A 22,446-nucleotide genomic window follows, 5' to 3' on the forward strand; every position below is an offset into this window, starting at 1 on the left:
CTGACCAACGTGGCAAAACCCTGTCTCTACTAAAAATACAAAAATTAGCCAGACATGGTGGCACATGCCTGTAATCCCAGCTACTCGGGAGGCTGAGGCAGGAGAATTGCTTGAATCCGGGAGGCGGAGGTTGCAGTGAGCCCAGATTGTGCCACTGCACTCCAGCCTGGGTGACAGAGTGAGACTCCATCTCAAAATAATAATAATGATAATAAACAAACAAAAAACAGAACAAAAAAAACTATCTGGGCATAGTGGCATGCACCTGTAATCGCAGCTACTCAGGAGGCTGAGGCAGGAGAATCGCTTGAACCTGGGAGGGGGAGGCTGCAGAGAGCCAAGATCATGCCACTGCACTCCAGCCTGGGAGATAGAGCGAGACTCCGTCTCAAAAGAAAAAAAAAGGCTGGGTGTGGTGGCTCACGCCTGTAATCCCAGCACTTTGGGAGGCCGAGGTAGGCGGATTACCTGAGGTCAGGAGTTTGAGACCAGCCTGGCCGACATGGTGAAACCCCATCTCTACTAAAAATACAAAAATTAGCCAGGCGTGGTAGCACACACCTGTAATCCCAGCTACTCGGGAGGCTGAGGCAGGAGAATTGCTTGAGCCCGGGAGGCGGAGGTTGCAGTGAGCTGAGATCATGCCACTGCACTCCATCCTGGCCAACAGAGTGAGACTCTGTCTCAAAAAAAAAAAAAAAAGAAAAAGAAAAGAAAAGAAAAGAAAGAAAAAATAGTTTTGCTGTATATAGTACCCTGGGCTGATCAGCATAAAAAAATACACATTCACAACCATAAAAAATGGATGGGAGGTGGGGAAGAAACAGGTGTGGGTTTTAATAAGTTAGGTACAAGCACCAGGAGAATAAAAATAGGATGTATAATATTCAAAGCATAAGAAAAGAAGTGACTGGCCGGTGCAGTGGCTCACGCCTGTAATCCCAGCACTTTGGGAGGCCAAGGCAGGTGTATCACCTGAGGTTGGGAGTTTGAGACCAGCCTGACCAACATGCAGAAACCCCGTCTCTACTAAAAATGCAAAACTAGCCAGGCATGGTGGTGCATGCCTGTAATCCCAGCTACTTGGAAGGCTGAGACAGGAGAATCACTTGAACCTGGGAGGCGGAGGTTGCAGTGAGCCGAGATCGCACCGTTGCACTCCGGCCTGGGCAACAAGAGCAAAACTCCATCTCAGAAAAAAAAAAAGAAAAAAGAAAAGAAGTGATTATTCCATGGAAACTGAGAGAAGAGGAATAGAAGAAACAGAAAGTATGGAAAAGAGAAAATACAACCCTGTCTCAAAAAAAGAAAAGAAAACACAAAATAAGACCTATTATATAATTTATCACGATAAATGTAAATGGGTCAAACTTATCTATCAAAAGGCTGAGAATCTCCATTTGGATTAAAAACTAGTAAGTAGGGCCAGACACGGTGGCTCACGCCTGTAATCCCAGCACTTTGGGAGGCCAAGGAGGGTGGATCACAAGATCAAGAGATCAAGACCATCCTGGCCAACATAGTGAAACCCTGTCTCTACTAAAAATACAAAAATTAGCCAGGCATGGTGGTGGGCGCCTGTAGTCCCAGCTACTCAGGAAGCTGAGGCAGGAGAATCACTTGAACCCGGGAGGTGGAGGTTGCAGTGAGCTGAGATGGTGCCACTGCACTCCAGCCTGGTGACAGAGCGAGACTCTGTCTCAGAAAAAAAAACAAAAAAACTAATAAGTAAAAAAACAAAATGCAGCAATATTTTTTTTTCAAAACATACATTGGAATTCAAGCAAAACAAAAATATTAAAATCCAAGTTATTACAAAATATAAACCAGGCTAATATGGACAAAAAATAGCCAGATAACAATGTTATTATTAATAAAATTAAATTCCGTTGGGTGCAGTGGCTCACAACTGTAATCCCAGCACTTTGAGAGGCTGAGGTGGGAGGATCACAAGGTCAGGAATTCGAGACCAGCCTGGCCAACATAGTGAAACCCCATCTCTACTAAAAATACAAAAATTAGCTGGGCATGGTGGTGGGTGCCTGTAGTCCCAGCTACTTGGGAGGCTGAGGCAGGAGAATTGCTTGAACCTGGGAGGCGGAGGTTGCAGTGAGCCAAGATTGCACCACTGTACTCCAGCCTAGGCAACAGAACGAGACTCCATCACACACACACAAAAAAAATTAAACTCAAGATTAAAAAAACATTATAATGGACAAAAAATGGACATTATTTTGTAAAATTTGAGAAGAGGTATGACCTATTGTATTTGACCTTATTTTTACTTTTTCTATTGTTCCTTCCTTGCTTCCTGTTACTCCATGATACTTTCATTTATTATATTCTTTTTGTTTAGAGAATTTCCTTTAACCATTCCTTAAGGCTGAATCTGATAGCGACAAATTCTTGTAGTTTACATACATTTGAGAATGATTGGATTTCCTTTTCATTGCTGAAGGATAATTTCACTGGATACAATTCACAGTTTGCAGTTCCTTTTCTTTTTTTCTTCGAGTTGACAGCACTTAAAGAATGTGTTATTTGTTTCTGGCCTTCATGATTTCAAACACGAAACCTGGTGTCATCAAATTGGTGTTCCCCTGGATGTAATGGAAACATTTCTGTCTGCTGCTGTTAATAGTTGTTTTATCTTTAGTTTGCAGCATTTTAATTATGATGTGTCTTGGTAGGAATTTATTTGACTTTATTTGGGGTTCGTTCAGCTTCTTGAATCTGTAAGTATATGTCTTTCATAATTTTGAACGTAAACCAGATTTGGGAAATTATTTTCTGCTATTTCTTTAAATATTCTCAGTCCTACTCTTTTTTTTCTCTCCTGGGACTCTGATGTTAAGATTCCTGGATCTTGTGTCATTGTCCCAAAGAAAGGTCCAGAGGCTGTGTTCATTTATTTTTAGTCCATTTTCTTTTTGTTGTTCAGACTGGGTAAATTACAGTGATCTCTCCTCAAGTTCCCTGGTTCTATTATTTGTCATCTCCACTCTACTATCAAGCCCATCCAGTGAGTTTTAAATATTTTAGTAATTGTATATTTTTAATTTCATAATTTTATTTTGGTTCTTTTTTTATAACATATTTCTTTGCTAAGATTTTTTATTTTTTCATCAGTTTTAAGAAAATTTGTAATTTCTTACTGAAACTGTTTTTTATGATGGCTGCTTTAAACCCTCATGACAAGACGATTCCAGAATCTGATTCTTCTCAGTATAAGCATTAGTTGATTGTCTTTTGTCTTTCAAGTTGTGATATTCCTATTTCTTGGGATGATGGGTAATTTTGGATTGATTTCTGGATATTAAGACACTTTGGATTCTATTTAAATCTTTCATTTTTTAGAAGATTTATTTAGGTTTAGTATATAGTATACAGGCCTTGATCTACTTTTTGTGGTGGGCTGTGCTTCCAGTGACTATTTAGTCTTCAGAACCTTTGTGTCACTATTTTGGTCTGCTCTGGGTTATCTACTGATCCCTGCTGGTGTTGCCTGAATGAGTGGAAAGAGGTTGCCCAGTCTGGGCCAAGGTGGGGAAAGGGATTCTTCAGTCCATATGGAAGTAGAGTGCTTCCTGTGTGGAGTCCTCTATCTCTATATGGTGGGATTTCCACCTGCCTGTACTAACCAACCACCTGGTGTCTCTAGGGGTGTGTGTGTGTGTGTGTGAGAGTGTGTCTGTGTGTTTGGGGTGGGAGAATAGGAATTGCCAGGTCTGATTGGGCTTGTGATTGCTGTGGCAGGTCCCCTGTGATGGTACTGCCCATCCACCTGTTGCTCTAGATGGGAGAGGAGAGTCTCAGGCCTGATGGGATCCCCTCTGGCTGCTTATGGTTAGTGGGGTTTCCAATCAATCCCTCCAGGCTTACCTGGTGTTGTTAGTGGGGCCCTTGTTCCACAGGGGGAGGAAGAAGTCTACGTGGGCCATCTTCTATTGCTAGGCTTGGGGTTATAAGATGCCCCACTAACATGATGTTCCTCCAGTCCTGGGGTCCCTGTCTACCCAGTCCAATTTCCTTTTCCTACCTGTCAGAGTTCTTGTTTGTTATTTCTAGTGTTCATAGTAATCAGCAGGAAGGAACGAGGAAAAATAAATCTACAACACCTTGTCTGGACACATTATAAACTTATAAAAGGAATGTGAGATCAAGAAGGTATAATGACTGAAAGAAAAATCAATAACTATAGTAGGAAAATTTTACATAATCCTCTGAAAAACCAATATATCAAGAAGATAAAAGGAAGGAGAGCTTTAGGAGTTTCAATAACAGGATTATGAATCTCAAGATAATAGGTCTACATGCAACTTTACATGCAACAAACAGAGAATATACATTCTTTTCTAGCACGCATGCATTATTCAGGGAAGTTGACCATATGCTAAACTACAGATGATTCTTCAGTGAGATTTAAAATAATTCACATGCATCAATACCACTATATACAGAGAGAAATATAATGTAAGCCACATATGTAATTTTAATTTTTAGTCGCTCTATTTTTTTTTTTTTTTTTTTTTTTTGAGACGGAGTCTCGCTCTGTCACCCGGGCTGGAGTGCAGTGGCGCGATCTCGGCTCGCTGCAAGCTCCGCCTCCCAGGTTCTTGCCATTGTCCTGCCTCAGCCTCCCGAGTAGCTGGGACTACAGGCACCCGCCACCACGCCTGGCTAATTTTTTCTATTTTTTAGTAGAGACGGGGTTTCACTGTGTTAGCCAGGATGGTCTCGATCTCCTGCCCTCATGATCCGCCCGCCTCGGCCTCCCAAAGTGCTGGGATTACAGGCGTGAGCCACTGCGCCCGGCCTAGTTGCTCTATTTTAAAAACTTTTAAAAGAGGTGAAATTAATTACATAAACATATTTGTTTAACCCAACATATCCAATATATTTTATTTTAGCTTGTAATCAATATCAAACTTATCAATAAGATACTTTATATTGTTTGCACTGTCTTCATAATTTGGAGGTGTTTTTTACACTTACAATGCTTCTCAATTCAGACTAGGCACACTTCAAGAGCTTGGTACACAGATGGCTATATTGGCTGCCATTTTGGACAGCACAGATCTATTGCTCTTTGAAGATATGCAATAAAATTAGAAATAAAAAAGAAAAGAGAGCTAAAACTTTTTCTGAATATTAAAAACAAAAATAAAGAAAACCCCACAATACTAAGTAAATTTGGGGTTAAAGAGAAAATAGTGTAAGAAGTTACAAAATACTTAAACCTGAATCACAAGTTATTCAGAAATGTTAGAGTACGTCTAGAAGAGTATTTAGAAAATATTTATAATTTAAATTCATTTAAGAAAAATTGGAAACAAGTGAGCTAAGAAGTTTATTCAAGGAGCAGGTTAAGCCAAAGGAATACGAAATACAGAAATAATAAATGCTCAAAAATCAAGGAAGTCATGTACACAAAAACCCATAAAAAGACTATTGAAAGCAAAAGCTGGGTTGGGCATGGTGTCTCACACCTGTAATCCCAGCACTTTGGGAGGCTGAATTGGGTGGATCACCTGAGGTCAGGAGTTCAAGACCAGCCTGACCAACATGGTGAAACCCCATCTCTACTAAAAATACAAAAATTGGCCGGGCATGGTGGCACATGCCTGTAATCCCAGCTACACAGGAGGCTGAGGCAGGAGAATCGCTTGGACCTGGGAGGCAGAGGTTGCAGTGAGCTGAGATCACGCAACTGCACTCCAGCCTGGATGACAGAGCAAGACTCCATCTTCAGAGTGAGACTCCATCTTAAAACAAACAAAGATAAAAGCTGGTTTAATGAATAGATTAATAAGATACACAAACTTCAAATGAGAATGATGAATTTAAGAGAGCAGATGAAGTTATACAACTGCTGATTGAATAAACAGAAAGAGAGGCACAACGGACATTATTAAGCACCAATACATTTGAAAGCATAGATGAAGTAGATAAGTTTAGGAAAATATGAAATAAATAAAAAGGTACAAAATGAAATTGGAAACTTCAATAGCTCAATTACCATAAAATAAATTAAAATGTGGGGCACACTCCAAATTCTACCAAACTTTCAATGAACCGATCTTCTCTATCTTATATAAAAGGTGTTCTAAAACAACTCAGAGGAATAAAAAGAGATAAAGCAGCCAGATTTATTTTAGTAATTTAATATAAACTTGGTTCTTAAAATGGATAAAGATAATACAAGGAATAAAAATGAAAATTATAAGCCAATTTTACTTATGGACATAAGTACAAAACCTAAATAAAATATTAGCCAACTGACAACTGAATTTTTCTTTCTTTTTTTTTTTTTGAGACGGAGTCTCTCGGCTCACTGCAGACTCTGCTCCCCGGGTTCATGCCATTCTCCTGTCTCAGCCTCCCGAGTAGCTGGGACTACAGGCGCCCGCCACCTTGCCCGCTAATTTTTTGTATTTTTAGTAGAGACGGGGCTTCACCGTGTTAGCCAGGATGGTCTCGATCTCCTGACCTCGTGATCCGCCTGCCTCGGCCTCCCAAAGTGCTGGGATTACAAAGGCGTGAGCCACCGCGCCCGGCCTCTTTTTTTTTTTTTTTTTTGAAACGGAGTCTCATACTGTTGCCCAGACTGGAGTGCAGTGCCACGATCTCCGCTCACTGCAAGCTCTGCCTCCCAGGTTCATGCCATTCTCCTGCCTCAGCCTCCTGAGTAGCTGGGACTACAGGCGCCTGCCACTATGCCCGGCTAATTTTTTTTTTTTTTTTTTTTTTGTATTTTTAGTAGAGACGGGGTTTCACTGTGTTAGCCAGGATGGTCTTGATCTCCTGACCTTGTGATCCACCCGCCTTGGCCTCTCAAAGTGCTGGGATTACATGTGTGAGCCACTGCGCCTGGACAGCCAACTGATTTTTTTTTTTTTTTTTGAGACGGAGTCTCACTCTGTCACCCAGGCTGGAGCGCAATGGCATGATCTCGACTCACTGCAACCACTGCTTCCCGGATTCAAGCAATTCTCCTGCCTCAGCCTTCCAAGTAGCTGGGATTACAGGCGCCAGCCACTATTCCCAGCTAATTTTTCTATTTTTAGTAGAGACGGGTTTTACCACGTTAGTCAGGCTGGTCTTGAACTCCTGACCTCAGGTGATCCACCTGCCTTGGCCTCCCAAAGTGCTGGGATTATAGGCGTGAGCCACTGCACCCGGCCAGCCAACTGAATTTAACCTATATCATGATCAAGTTGATTTTAACATCAGAAAATCTAGATATGAAATTTGCTACATTAATGGATTCTTAAGGAAAAGTAAAACCAAATAACTAACTCAATAGAAATCATTGATAACATTCAATATCTGTTCATAATTAGGTTAAAAGTTAATTTCTTAATTTAGATTAAGGAAAGTTTATAACAAAGAAAGAGCTGGAAATAGAGCAAGATGGCTGACTAGAGATGTATGGATCTTGCTTCCGCTCCTCCTATCCAGGAAGGACCAAGGCGATGAATAAACAGGTAAAACAGCTAAAATTTTACTGAAATGTTGAAGGGAAAGCACTGGAGTGCAGTGGGGGAGTGCAGAGGCAGCTGAGGTGATTGGAAATCCAGGAGAGCAGTGCAGAGTTACCCAGCCTCTGCAGCCCCATCTGCTCCACCCAGCTTCAATCAGCCTGGAGACAGGAGGGACTTCCCCTTACAGGAAAAGGGTAAGCAGAACAACTCCACCAGCCCCCATTGCCTTACCCACCGTCCTTACTACAGGAGAATGCCACAGTCCTTGAAAGCCCTGAGCCTAGTTTTGAGAGCTGTCTGAAATTCTTGCTACCACACTGCTCTGGATTAGGAACAGGAAGTGTGTGCTCCCAACCTCCACTCACCCACTGTGAGTCAAGCTGTGGCATCAGCAGCACTGTGCCATCTTGAGACTACAGCCACCTCTGGAGTGCACCGTCCTATGGGGTCAGTAGCCACTGCACCTCTGCAGCATCAGGGCTCCATCTTCTTTCTACAAATCTCACAAGGGTGGCTAAACTCCATAATCCCACTATGCATAGATTGGGCTTAGGATCAACTGTGATTCTGGTCCTGCACAACAGAGAAGACGACCCCAACCATCTGCACTTTGAGACAGAGGAACTATGTGGCAATCCTACCCAGGGCAAATATGCTCTTGAGCCAGCCAAACTGCTGACCACCCTCCACAAAGCAGGAGAGGTCCTTGAGCCACCAAGCAGCTGACATGCTGCCCTATCAGCAGAATGTCTATACTCCTGTGCCCACAGCCTGAGAAACAACCCTGTGGTACACACTTCCATTGTTGACATGCCCCTGTCCTACCCAAAGCCCCCACACCAGGGCCTATGATGCAGCATTGTGGCTCACTTCCTGCAGACATGCCCTTCAGGCTGGCTGACCAGCTGTCCAACCACATCCCAGGCCTGAGAAACAATCCCACAGGGTGCCCCTGGAAGGCACACCCTAAGGCTGATCCAGTAGCTGTACCCCCACACTGCCAGCCTGAAAAAGCCTTTCAGGCCACCCCTGGCCAACCAAGAAGCTATGAGCCCACATCCTGAACCTGAGAAAAACCCTGTGGGCCATGCTTAGCAGATATGCACCCAGGCCAGCTGAGAAGCCATGTGTCCATGTTCAGGGCCTGAGAAACAGCTTCACAGGCTGCCCCAGGCAGACACCCCCACCAGGTCAGCTGAGCAGTGTGCCTACATACCAGGCCTGAGAAACAGTCCCATGGGCCACTCCAGGACACACATCTCCCGGCCAGCCAAGCAGCTTTGTGCCTTTGTTGCAAGCCTAAATAACAGCTCCACAGGCTTCGCCTAGAAGACACGTTCCCAGGACAGCCAAGCAGCTGTGCTCCTGTGTCCAGGGTCTGAGAAACAGTGCCACAGGCCATCACTGGCAGGCACCCTCTAGGCTGGCCAAGCAACAATGCATTCGTGTCCCCACCCAGAGTTAGCAGTCCCATAGCCCCAACCCCAGTGAGCCAAACCCCAAGTTGGCTGACCCACCATGTACACAAATGAGCCCCTGACTTGAGAAATAGCCCTGTGCAAAAGCCACATGACCGCCATCACCACCTCTTAGCCTAGGCCACTGAGACATTCACAAATGTCACTAGCATTTTTTTTTTTTTTTTTTTTGAGACCGAGTCTTTCTCTGTTACCCAGGCTAGAGTGCAGTGGCATGATCTCGGCTCACTGCAACCTCCGTCTCCTGGATTCTAGTGATTCTCCTGCCTCAGCCTCCCGAGTAGCTGGGATTACAGGTGCCTGCCACCGCTCCTGGCTAATTTTTGTATTTTTAATAGAGATGGGGTTTCCCCATCTTGGCCAGGCTGCTCTCGAACTTCTGACCTCATGATCCACCTGCCTCAGTCTCCCAAAGGATTGGGATTACAGGAGTGAGCCACTGCGCCCAGCCCGTCACTAGCATGTATTACAGCTGAAGAAACTTACATAGGGAATACACTACCGCATCCACCTAGAACGAAAGCCAACACACTCCATTGAAGCAACACCCCAAGACCCATATGAATAAATCTTTCCCTACAGAACCTACTCCATGAAATTGGAAGAGGTGATTGTTTCATCATATGTGTATTAAGCAATGTAGAGCTGGGTGCGGTGGCTCACGCCTGTAATCCCAGCACTTTGGGAGGCTGAGATGGGCAGATCGCTTGAGTTCATTCAGGAGTTCCAGACCAGCCTGGCCAAAATGGTGAAACCCTGTCTCTACTAAAGATACAAAAGTTAGCCTGGTATAGCAGCACATGCCTGTAATCTCAGCTATTCTGGAGGCTGTGGGAGGAGAATCCCTTGAACGCAGGAGGCAGAGGTTGCCATGAGCCAAGATCTCACCACTGCACTCCAGCCGACAGAGCAAGACTCTGTCAAAAAAAAAGAAAGAAAAGAAAGAAAAAGAAAGACAGACATAAAGAAAAATGTAGAAACACATGAAACATGAAAAAGCAAGGAGCACAACACCTCCAGAAGAACACAATAATTTCCAGTAACAGATGCCAATCATAAGAAAAAATACAAAGTTCTGGCTGGGCGCGGTGGCTCACACCTGTAATCCCGGCACTTTGGGAGGCTGAGGCGAGTGGATCATGAGGTCAGGAGATCAAGACCATCCTGGCTAACACGGTGAAATGCTGTCTCTACTAAAAATACAAAAAAAAAAAAAAAAAAATTAGCTGGGTGTGGTGGTGGGCGCCTGTAGTCCCAGCTACTCAGGAAGCTGAGGCAGGAGAATGGCGTGAACCCGGGAGGCAGAGCTTGCAGTGAGCCTAGATGATCGCGCCACTGCACTCCAGCCTGGGCGACAGAACGAGACTCTGTCTCAAAAAAAAAGAAAAAAAGAAAATATACAAAGTTCCAGAAAAAGAATTTAAAATAATAATCTTAAGGAAACAGTGGAATTCAAGAGCATACAGTTACACAATTCAATGAAATCAAGAAAATTCATAATTTGAATGAGAAATTTAACAGATATAAAAAAGAACCACACAGAAAACTTGGAACTGAAGAATCCAATGAATTACATGAAAAATACAATCAAGACTCTAACAACAGACTAGATCAAGCATAAGAAACAATTTTTGGGCCAGGCGTGGTGGCTGACGCCTGTAATCCCAGCACTTTGGGAGGCCAAGGTGAGTGGATCACCTGAGGTCAGGAGTTCGAAGTCAGCCTATCCAATATGGTGAAACCCTGGTCTCTACTAAAATTATAAAAAAATTAGTTGGGCATGGTGGCGGGCGCAAGTAATCCCAGCTACTCGGGAGTCTGAGGAGGAGAATCGCTTGAACCCGGGAGGCGGAGGTTGCAGTGAGCCGAGATCGCGCCACTGCACTCCAGTCTGACGACAGAGCGAGACTGCGTCTCAAAGAAAAAAAATTTCTGCTCTATAGCTTCACTTTTAACATTGTTTAGTTTTTTTGTTTTGTTTTTGTTTCGAGAGAGAATCTCGCTCTGTCGCCCGGGCCGCTCCGGACTACATTTCCCAGGAGCCTCGGCGCCTACTTCCGCTTCTGGCCCCTTTCTCTGGAGGAGCTCCGCGCGTGGCGAGTCTGTGTCCTCCCTGTCCCCCAGAGCAGAGAACCCTCTCTGTGTCTGGACCGGGGAGGAGCAGACGCTGGACAGGGTGTGTGTGTTCAGCAGTGGATTGTCAGACTTGGGGTCCCGGCTGCTCCCTTTTGGGTCTCTCCCCGGGCCCGCTGATCTGACTGTAATTCCTTCTGCTGGAGCTAGGGTTCGGCCACCTTGACGCGCCCCCTCTGCCCCTGGAGCGTGTCTTTGGGTTTTGTGTGTGTGGGAGTGGGGTGTATGTGTGTTTCTTATCCGAGACACCTCCGGGTCGTTTGCTTGGAAACCGGCTGAGGGCCCGCACAGCCTGGAGCATTTGGTTGGAAAGTGAGGCAGGTAGCGCCCAAGGCTCCTGTACCAGGGCCCAGGTTAGGCACCAACGCGTCCCTTATGTCTCTGCAGCCTGCAGTGTGGTGGAACCGTTTTATAGACTGACAGTGTGAACGTGGGAGGGGATGGATATCAGAGACCCGTTTATCCACATTTTCAGAGAGTGGTATTGCTCCGATGTGAGTGTAGGCAGGTTACTCTCTATGTCTCGTGTTCTTTACCTGTAATTTGAGATTTGTTGTACCTACTTTTAAGTGGTGGTTGTGAGGATTAAATGGAATTTTGACATGCAACAGTTGACACAGGGCCAGACACCAAGTAAGGGATCAATCAGTTGTTGCTTTTATTAATAGTAGGCATCCATCTGCCCATTTGTACGTAAGAAGGAAACACCCAAGAATGAAAAGTAGCTTGTTGTAGGTCACCCAGCCAACTAGCACATAGTGGAAATTAGAATCCAGGCACTCCCAGCAGGGCACTTTCCACCACCCTGCACTTTTGTATTCATCAGGCACAGTATCCTTACTGTTGTCTGTAACTGTCTATGTTCCCAGTGTCTGACTCTGCAGGGCCCTGGTGGTATAAAGGTACTGAGACTTGCCTGTGTTTAGGGTTTCCTGAAGATTAAATGGCTGCTGAAGTTCTTGAATTTAGCTTTAGCTCAAAAGATACTGCGTCAGACTCTGCGTTCTGAGTAGAGTCTCAGAGAATGAAAAAAGAAATACAATGAGAAAGGGGAAAACTTCAATCCAGAATCTCTTGCCACAGTTTCTGGCAGAATGCTGGCAATTCCCAGGAAGATATGTGGAGAACGGAAAGGTTGCTACACCCAAATAGTGGCGCAAAGGCTATGATTATGGAGGATTGGACCTGCAAACTCCAGAACAGAGGTAAGAAATAGAAATAAAGGGTCCTGCCATTAGCCGAGAATCTGCAGTATGCACACACAACCTCATTTTAGTTTTTCTTTACAGCAACCTTGTAAAATGTGTGTGGGCAGCACAGAGACCTTGGGCAAGTTAACAGTTTCCTCATCTGTAAATACTGATTTATGGAAAGCACCTGGTGTATGGTGAGTGTGCGAAGAATGGTAGTGATTTTACTAATATTCCCTTTTAATTTGAAACTCTGAAAAAACAAGATACCTTACTTCCGTACTCTTTCCGTTATACCACCTGCCTTTCTGAAGGATGAGGGGGGATAAGTCAGACTCCTTGGAGGAGGAGAAAGAAATAGGTATGGAGAGGCTGATGATTTGATTTGGCATTATAGCACATGGGAGAGCCTTAGTCCCTTGAACCTTCTATGAGCTCAGGGCTAGAGCTGGGGCCTGCGTCCCCAGGGTCCATGGCCCTGCTGCTCATTTCTGGCAGAATTAGAGACTGCTCCTTGGCTCTCTTTCAGTTTTCTCTTAAAAAGCGCTTTCTCTTAAGGAGATACAAAGGGATGCCCCAGATTAGAAGGGACTTCCATAGTCTATCTCTAGTCTGTTTGACTTTCCTATAATATCCTGCCCTCAGGCCCTCTGATTTCTGGAAGTCCTGGAACTTAGGAGTTCCTAACTCTACCTTAGCCCCCACTGACTGTCAGTGTCCAGTACAGGGAGGGGACAGGCATCTTGTGGGGAAGTTGGGATTTGGGAGTATGACCAAACATATTGATCATACCTTTTTTTCCTCGTAAAACAAAGTATAGAAAGAAAGCACCATAAAGTCTTGGTTAATGCTGATATGCAGAAAATATTGAGAATAATAATTAACTGATGATTAAATGACCTTTCCTGAGTGCTTATTCTGTACCAGGTACTGGTTTGGGCCGTTTATGTGCATTAACGCACATTGTAGCAACGTAGGTACCATTATTAATCTCTTTTGTAAAATTAGGAAACTGAAGCCCAGAAGAAACTTGGCTATGGTTACACAGTGCCAGGATGTAAAGGCAGTAGGCAGGCAGACTCCAGAGCCAGAGTTCCAATGACAAAGGATTACAGGAGGCATGAATTCTACAAAATTGTGAAACCCTGTACTTGGTAATAACTGAGGCCTAAAAGAACTACTTCTTCCCCCAAACAAATCCACAAGGAGGTTTAAGTACTGCTTTTTGGAGATGGGTGGAGAGAGGATTGAAGAAATAATAAACTGTAAAATATTAGGAAAATATAGAATGATATGTAGAATAAGATAAATAGCATGTAACCCTACTACCTAGAGATAAGCGCAAAGAAATGCTCAAAGGTAATAGGATCAGCAGTTCTCTCCCTACAGGTAAAAAAATCAAAATGGAGAAGTAAATTATGAGCAGAAGGTTGCTTGTTGGGCATAGAATCAGACCAAGGGAATTTGGGGCTCATTCATTAATTCATTCACTATACTTAGGGACTGCTGTCTGTCAAGTACACCGTGCTCGGTGCTTAGGATGCAGTGGTGAATGATACGACACATACAATTTAGTGGAGCGTGTGTGGTGTTAACAGGCCTGAGATGGCCACAGACTCACCGTGGGCCTGGAATACTCACGATGGGGTGGCTAAAGGTGTCTGTGACCATGACTGCTGGGGTGGGCACTGCTGTCTTTTGCTGCTGTGACTCCCTTTTTCTTGTTCTACAAAATTGGTCACTTTCTCCATTTGCGAATAAAGGAGTTGAGCCTGGAGGTCTTTAAGCACCTCTCCAACTGTAACATTGCACTTCTTGTTTTGTTTTAGGGTTTTTTGGTCCCAGGGAACCTCGTTTTCAGAGCAGTGGCTCACGCAGATCCTGAGCCCAGTTAATGGTCATACCTTTCCCTAAGTTTATGTTCATTCTATCCTCTGAGATTATCTTTGAAGTCTCATTACATAGATGTCTGTAAAATCCTTCAAGCTATGGACAGCCAAGGTCAGAGGCACATTTTCTCATAAGTGGCTGTTTCTAAATTCATAGGTTTGAGATACATAAAGATAAACCAGGTTCCTTTATGTCAATTTCCTTCCAGTTCTGCCCTCTGAGGACCCTGCCCTTTCCCAAAAGGGGTATCTTAAGAAGGAAAATATGGCTGCTCTTTGCCGGACAGCAGAGTCCCAGGTGAGTTGGGGATTTTCCTCTCTTCTCGGAAATTTTGTTTTAATTGAGTTGGGGATTTTCCTCTCTTCTCAGAAATCTTATTTTAATTCCTGAAGCAAATTTTTTTCTCTTAGCATGAAGCTTGTCAACCACATTAGCCACAGCAGTTTGAAAGGAAAGGATCAAGCAGGTGGGATGGACTGCCAACGGGATGGTGTTTGAGTGTTCCTCAGTTGTATGGCAGTAGCAGTGAAGGTCAGGAGGCTTGGTAGCCTCGCCCATCAGTTGGCAGTGTGGAGAAAGGATGGTGGGGGCAGGATGGGAATGAGGCCTCTTTAGCAGATAATTGAGGAGCGTGACTCCTAGAACATGGTTGGGTAAGAATCAAGCTTCTTTTTGTTCACTTGAGACATTTGGCGTAGATATGCAAAGGCACGTGAGGCATTTCTTGCTTGCATCTGCTTAGAATATTTTGGGGAGAAAAGATGTACACAAATCTGTGTGGCACAAACCAGCAGATTTAGTATTATTAAATAGGGCCTTATTATTAAGGGCCCTTATTATTAAGGGCCTACTCAATAATAAAGTGTCTTAGGGAAAATGCTGTATAGACTTGGAGGAGCAGGAGCAAATGTGTCTGGCTGAGAGAGATTTAGGAAGGTTTTATTCATTCAACTAGCATTTTAAAGTCCTTTTAAGCAGCTCCTAGGCTAATGAAAGTAGTGAGATTTGATGTGGGCCCTGAAGGCTAAGTTGAAAGATTTATAGAAAGTTAGTGACATAAATTACTTAGAATCGAAGCAAGATACTGATTCCTCTGGCACAGGAAAAAAGTCAGTACATTGAAATCACGGAGGTGTTGTTCCACAAAAACTTAAAGACTTCTTATACTCAAAGTTCTTTCCTAGATATAATTCTCAAGCTTTGCTTATTTCTTTTTTTTTTTCTTTTTTTTTTTTTTTTTTTTTGAGATAGAGTCTCGCTCTCTCACCCAGGCTGGAGTGCAGTGGTGCCATCTCGGCTCACTGCAAGCTCCGCCTCCCAGATTCACGCCATTCTCCTGCCTCAGCCTCCCAAGTAGCTGGGACTACAGGCACCCGCCACCGCGCCCGGCTAATTTTTTGTATTTTTAGTAGAGACAGGGTTTCACCGTGTTAGCCAGGATGGTCTCGATCTCCTGACCTTGTGATCCGCCCGCCTCGGCCTCCCAAAGTGCTGGGATTACAGGCGTGAGCCACTGCGCCTGGCCAGCTTGGCCTATGTCTTAGTTTCTTACTTACCATCTGTCTCTCTCAACTTAACTGAAGATAACCTTAAGGCCAGCTGAACAATAGGCTTGGGTGGGAAGGCCACATCCTTAATCTGACTTTTTTTTACAGGGCTAAATCACTTTGTTTAGTTAACAGGTGTAATGGGCCTTTATTGCTCAAAGCTCTTGTTAGACTTACTTCCCACTGTATGAGATCTAGAAACAGTTTGCTTTTCCAACCACGTGAGGCCTCAGATTTCTGCACTCTATTCTCTTTTGTTTTGGCTTGAAAATTGACACATTGTTTCCTGAACTTAACTCATTCTTTGTTCGCCAGACATATCCAGGAGTATTCTACACAAAGAGCATTCCGGCGCTTTCCAACCTGTTCTAGAGCCACAGGCCCAGTGAGCATTTGCCCTGCCCTCATAGTTGCTAATTAGTTTGCCAGTGTATATTAAGAGTCTGCATCTGTTGGCTGGATGCGGTGGCTCATGCCTGTAATCCCAGCACTTCGGGAGGCCGAGGTGGGCGGATCACCTGAGGTCAGGAGTCTGTCACCAGCCTGGACAACATGGTGAGATCCCGTTTCTACTAAAAATACAAAAAAAGTAGCTGGGCGTGGTGGCTCACACCTGTAGTCCCAGCTACTCATGAGGCTGAGGCAGGAGAATCGCTTAAACATGGGAGATGGAGGTTGCGGTAAGCCGAGATCATCGTGGCCACTGCCCACCAGCAACAGAGTGAGACTCCGTCTCAAAAAAAAAAGAGAGTCTGCATTTCTCCAGTCGTAAATATTATTTTCTTTGAAGCTTGCCACCTGACTGTCAATCCAATGCCACCTGTGTATTTGAACTTTTTATTATGATATCTCCCACTTGAAGGTGCTGATTTCTGAATTAGTTTGGGTTGGCTTACTAATAACTGTTGTAACCAATAGACCCAAAATATATATGGCCTTAATACAGTAGAAGTGTATTGTTTGCTGTCATAGCCATGTGACTGGATATATAGATTGATAGGATGGCCATTCAGGGACCTGAGCTACCTGAAGCTCTAGCCTCTTTACCACATGGCTTCCAAACTCACTCTGGGGCTCATGGCCCTACCAGCCAGTCAGAAGGGGAAAACAGCATGGAGGAATATACGTGAGTCAGGCCTGGAAAGGGCGCACATCACTTCTGCTTGCATTCCATTGGTTAGGATCTCATGGCCAGGTCTAACTACAGAGGAGGTTGGGAAATGTTTGTATACCTAGAAAGGAGAGGAGGAGGTATATTTTCATGGACAGTTAGCAGCTTGTAGCACTGTTCTCAAACATTTAGGTTATTTAGAACGATTTTGCTATTTTTCTATTGTAAGGTATAAATAGATGTGATTCTTTGTTTATAACTCTCCATATTTCTGATAGTTTTCTTTTTTTTTTTTGAGACAGAGTCTCGTTCTGTTGCCCAGGCTGGAGTGCAGTGGCATGATCTCGGCTCATGCAAGCTTCGCCTCCCGGGTTCACGCCATTCTCCTGCTTCAGCCTCCCGAGTAGCTGGGACTACAGGCGCCCACCACCATGCCTGGCTAATTTTTTTTGTATTTATAGTAGAGATGGGGTTTCACCGTGTTAGCCAGGATGGTCTCGATCTCCTGACCTCGTGATCTGCCCGCCTCGGCCTCCCAAAGTGCTGGGATTACAGGCGTGAGCCACTGCACCCAGCCGATAGTTTTCTTATAATTGAGTTCTGTATATAAAATTACTGTAAAACAAAACTATCAAATTATGTCAAAGGGGTATACGCATTTTAAGATTTTAAGATTCCTTAATATACGAGTCAATAAAATCTTGTCTTTGACACTGTGAACATAGTTTAATCTATTTCCTCTCCATCCCATCAGTCTCCCCTAAGTATGCCTCATTTAACTTTTTCTTCAGAACCCCATGCGGGTGTTTCAGGGCTTTACGTCATTCAAGGATGTGGCTGTGAACTTCACTAGGAAGAATGGAGAGAACTGGACCTTGCTCAGAGAGTCTTCTACAGGGATGTAATGCTGGAGAACTATAGGAACCTGGTCTCCTTGGGTAAGCTTGGGTCCTTCCACCCCAGATTGACCTTTCAGGATACCTTTGCCTTCTAAAGATTCCCTTGCTTCTATTAGGGGATGATAACAAATGAGGCTTTGGTTATTTTCCCCCACAGAATCCAGATCAGATCCTTAAACTGTTTCTCACCCTACTTGGGTAGAAATTATTTAATTGCTTTTGACAATTAGTTATTTCATTTTCTCCTCTCTAAAATGCAACAGAGTGGGACTGAGAATAGAGTGGTCCTTTCTCTTTTGAACTTAAAATTACATTCTGTTTGTATCTCTTGAGTAGGATTTCCATTTTCCAAACCTGGTATCATCTCCTAGTTGGAAGAAGTGGTAAGCCCACGAACGCAAATGCAGGAGGGAGAGGTGCCAAGAAGCAGCTGTACACGTAAGTGAGAACAAGGCGGATTGCATCTTTAGAAATAAGAGTTAGGGGTTCTTCCCAAATCCTCCGGGCCTGTAGAAAATGTTGAATCCCCCTGCAGTCTCATCTTCACTTGACCACATCAGAATCCTAATAGCTTGCCTCTTTATTTCTTTCCAGACTGAAGGAAGAGATACTTCCTCCTTAAAGTTATAAGCCCAACACATGATCCAGAGATCAGCTTTGTGCCTCATCCTGAGGCATTTTATGAGGCTATTCCCGTTTCCTCTTTAGTAGCTGGAATCACTTCTTCATTTACTCTGTCCTTATCCTACCTAGTTTTCTGCTATATAAGAAATATGAAGAGAAGGAAAGAATTTGAATAATTTTAAGGATATAAAATTGACATAATTTGTTGTGTAGATTTAAGAGGTGAGGGAGTAACAAAGAAAATTCTCAGGTTTCGGCCGGGCGCGGTGGCTCACGCCTGTAATCCCAGCACTTTGGGAGGCCGAGGTGGGCGGATCACGAGGTCAGGAGATGGAGACCATCCTGGCTAACATGGTGAAACCCCATCTGTACTAAAAATACAAAAAATTAGCCGGGCGTGGTGGCGGGCGCCTGTAGTCCCAGCTACTTGGGAGGTTGAGGCAGGAGAATGGCGTGAACCCCAGGAGGTGGAGCTTGCAGCGAGCCGAGATCATGCCATTGCACTCCAGCCTGGGTGACAGAGTGAGACTCCGTCTCAAGAAAAAAAAAAGAAAAAATTCTCAGATTTCTGGTCTGGATGTGTAGGGGAATGGAAGTTCTCTTCCCTGAGATGGAAAACACAGGAGAAGTAGCAAATTTAGGGAGTGGAAGATGAGTTCAGTTTCTCTTAAGTTGTTTGAAGTGTCTGTAATAAGTCTAAACCAGTGGTTCTTAACCAGGGGCAAGTTTGCCCCCCAGGGGACATTTGGCAATGTCTGAAGTGTGCTATGGGCATCTCGTGAGTGGAGTCCAGGGATGCTGCTAAACATCCTACAATGCACAGGACAGGGCCCCACACAAAGACTTGTCTGTCTAAAACGTCAATAGTGCTGCAGTTGAGAAAACCTGCTCTAAGTGGTAATGTCTGGAGGCTAGATGAATATAAGGACGACATGCCAAATGTATCTTAGTAAAGGAAAGAGATCTTAACTGGTGGTACAGATTTGGGAGTTGCCTGAGAATGGATGAAATTGAAGCCATGGGAGTGGATAATATCACCCAAAGAGCACAAAAAGAGTTACAAGAGAGCCTAGAACTCTAATGAACACAAACATTCAAGTATCTGCAAAAAAAAGTATATATATGTATAGTATATAGTATATATATTTTTATATTATATATGCAAATATATGTGTGTATATACACATATGTATATATACGTATGTGTATATACACATATGTATGTATGTATACACAGGGCTTCTCTCCAGTGTGGATCCTCTGATGTTGGGTAACATGGGCGCTTCTACTGAAGGCTTTCCCACACTCCTGATAATCAAATGGTTTCTTTCCAGTATGAACCCTCTGATGCTGGGTAAGAGATGAACTCTGGCTGAAGGCTTTCCCGCAGTCTTTACAGGTGTAGGGTTTCTCTCCAGTGTAGACTTTTGTATGTTTTGTAAGAGTTGAGCTCTGGCTGAAGGCTTCACCACATTCTTTACACTTGTAGGGTTTTTCTCCGGTATGAGTTCTGTCACATAAATGTGGCAGAGCTTTCGTGTAGTTCAGCCCTCATTAGACACCAGAGACTTCACAGTGGAGAATCTCCCTGAATGTCTGGACAAATCCACTCAGACTCTTCATTTTGTTAAATACCAAAGAATTATACTTTTATAGGTTGTTACAGTGGCGATGCTTTATTATATTTTAAGGGATGAAAATCCCCCCTCTCCTACCCTGGTTATTTTCTCTTGCAAAGCTATCAGAATATCACAAATCCAAGTGAAGAAACACTGAACTGAAATCTGGACTAGCCTTATAGACTCTAAAGCTCAATTTTTATATGTATATGTGTGTATTTTTATCTGTACCTGAAATGACTGCTGTCACCATGCAGTGATTTTACCCCCCTTCCCTGGCCTCAGGAATAAGCCAAGAAATTCTAGTTGTGCAGAGCTGAGCTTGTTGCCCCTTCTTGTACTGATGGAAATAGTGCCATGTCCAAACAAAATAAAGAAGCTCATAGCTAATTACATATCCTAATACCACCTTCCTATAAAACTTTGCCTTAATCTGTAGTCATTCCTGCCCCCAGCTCATACCCTCCTGTGGGCAGCTTTTGTTTGCTTTACCTCATCCCACTGTTTTGTGATCACCCCCCGGGAGATGAGGGACTCAGTTAATAGGCCAGATGTCAAGACTGATGACATTTCACACACTAAGAGAACTTGAAAGTTTACTATTCATACACAGGGTTTCTGGGGAGAGCAGGATAGATGAAAGCTGGTCCAAAATGGCAAGAACAGAGAGGAGGCTGGGCCTTTAAAGTGGCTAGGGAGTGGGGCTGGAGAACATTTGATCTGTGGGCTTGAGGGATTCAAGCTTCCTGCCAGTGCTGGGAGCTCAGGAGATGCCCATGGATTTCTTTATCTAAAGCACCAGGTGTGCAGTGGGGCAGTGTGGAGGAGGGGAGAATAGAAAATGGTGGAAACTTAAATGCTGTCAATGGCCAGACATCAAAAATGGGGCCAAACTCTGTTACATCTACCTTTTCAGAAATCTTTTTTCGCTTATCTCAAAATAGCTCTTTAATGTTATTGTGTCTTTTTTTTTTTTTTTGAGACGGAGTCTTGCTCTGTCACCAGGCTGGAGTGCAATGTCATGATCTCAGCTCACTGTGACCTCCGCCTCCCAGGTTCAAGTGATTCTCCTGCCTCAGCCTCCCAAGTAGCTGGGACTACAGGTGCCCGTCACCATGCCCGGCTAATTTTTGTATTTTTTGTAGAGACAGGGTTTCACCATGTTGGCCAGGATGGTCTCAATCTCTTGACCTCATGATCCGCCCGTCTCAGCCTCCCAAAGTGCTGGGATTACAGGCATGAGCCACTGCGCCCGGCCTATTGTGTCTTCCGTTGATGAGGAATCTATTTTGCTTTTTCCATCTCCACTTTCTTAGAATTTTCTTTTTTTTCCCTTTCCTTAAGGCTGAAATTATAACTATCAGTTCTCAGAAAGTAAGAACCATTTACCTTGGAAACTGTCAGCCTTACATAGTAACTATTATGCAATCCCAACAGAAGAGTTAGGGAAGATTGAGTCAACACTTTTAGAAAACATTAAAAAAAAATGGTCATATGAATTTGTATCAGACTATCACCAGATTAAGTTACTTGAGGCTGCCTGATGAAAATTCCTGTATATGGCTCTAAGAAATTTTATGTGTACCTAATAAAGCCAGGCATTATTTTTTGGTTATGCTGTGACTCAACACTTACATGCAAACTTTTTTTTTCTTTCAAATCTTCCTAAGCTTAAATTGATGTTAGAGTCACTTTTTTGGTTTCCATGAATTATTTTCCCTGCCTTTTTTTTTTTTTTTTCTTCCTGTTTTAGATGCATTTCAGTTACCTGAGAGTAATCCAATTGTATAGGATTGGAGTCCCTTGACTTTCCCATATCATTCCCAGTGTACTAGCCAGAACCTGAGATTTCCCTGCTTTCTATTTTTCTCACTAAAAGGGCTATTCTGAACTCTCTCTTCTCACCTGCTTTCCTATCCTTCTCTTCTGTTTAAAGAAGTCGGTGTTAGTACAGCTTGAAATTCAACAGGGCTTGAATTACAGAAGGCACAACTGAAGTTAGAGAAGAAAGGATTTTTGTTCTGAAAATTAGCGGTGAGACAGACCACTCTGAATAAATGGTGATATCTGGAAATAATTTTTGAAATGCCCAAAATCCTTCGTAACTTTAAGAAATTGAAAAGGGGTGGGGAGGGTCGTCTATAAGAGTGTCTGTCATTAGAATAGGACTTCTTAAAGTAATGTTTGTTAACAATTGGTAACAAGGTCATTTCCAAACATAGTTCCTGGAGCCAGTTGGCTTTGGATTGGTAGAAACCATTGTTGTTCCTTCAGAGTCCTCATCTTTGGTAATTTATTTTAGAACTAAAGACTGAAGACAGATGTCCTTGAACAAAAGGTCTGTCCTAGAATGGGTGGATTGCATGAATTCGTGGATTGTACTGTAGTGAATTGGTATAATTCTCTTGTAGCCTAAATATAATTTGGATCCAGAAATATTAAAATTTTGAGGACATTATAGTGATGAAATA

The 22,446-nt window shown here is 43.5% G+C and overlaps 1 protein-coding gene across 2 annotated transcripts in view; it reads left to right on the forward strand.

Moving 5' to 3' along the window:
* The first annotated feature begins 11,009 nt into the window (after positions 1–11,009).
* LOC112207725 (tripartite motif-containing protein 16-like protein) overlaps positions 11,010–22,446 on the forward strand; it is a 37,324-nt gene continuing 25,887 nt past the window's right edge. For both annotated transcript variants that reach the window (XM_054670370.1, XM_054670368.1), the window contains exons 1-6: positions 11,010–11,138; positions 12,179–12,300; positions 12,385–12,482; positions 14,384–14,472; positions 17,625–17,771; positions 18,069–18,170. The gene's annotated coding sequence lies outside the window, so the exon portion shown is untranslated. The remainder of the gene's footprint in view (positions 11,139–12,178; positions 12,301–12,384; positions 12,483–14,383; positions 14,473–17,624; positions 17,772–18,068; positions 18,171–22,446) is intronic.

Source organism: Pan troglodytes, chromosome 19 (assembly GCF_028858775.2).
Source record: "Pan troglodytes isolate AG18354 chromosome 19, NHGRI_mPanTro3-v2.0_pri, whole genome shotgun sequence".
NCBI lineage: Eukaryota > Metazoa > Chordata > Mammalia > Primates > Hominidae > Pan > Pan troglodytes.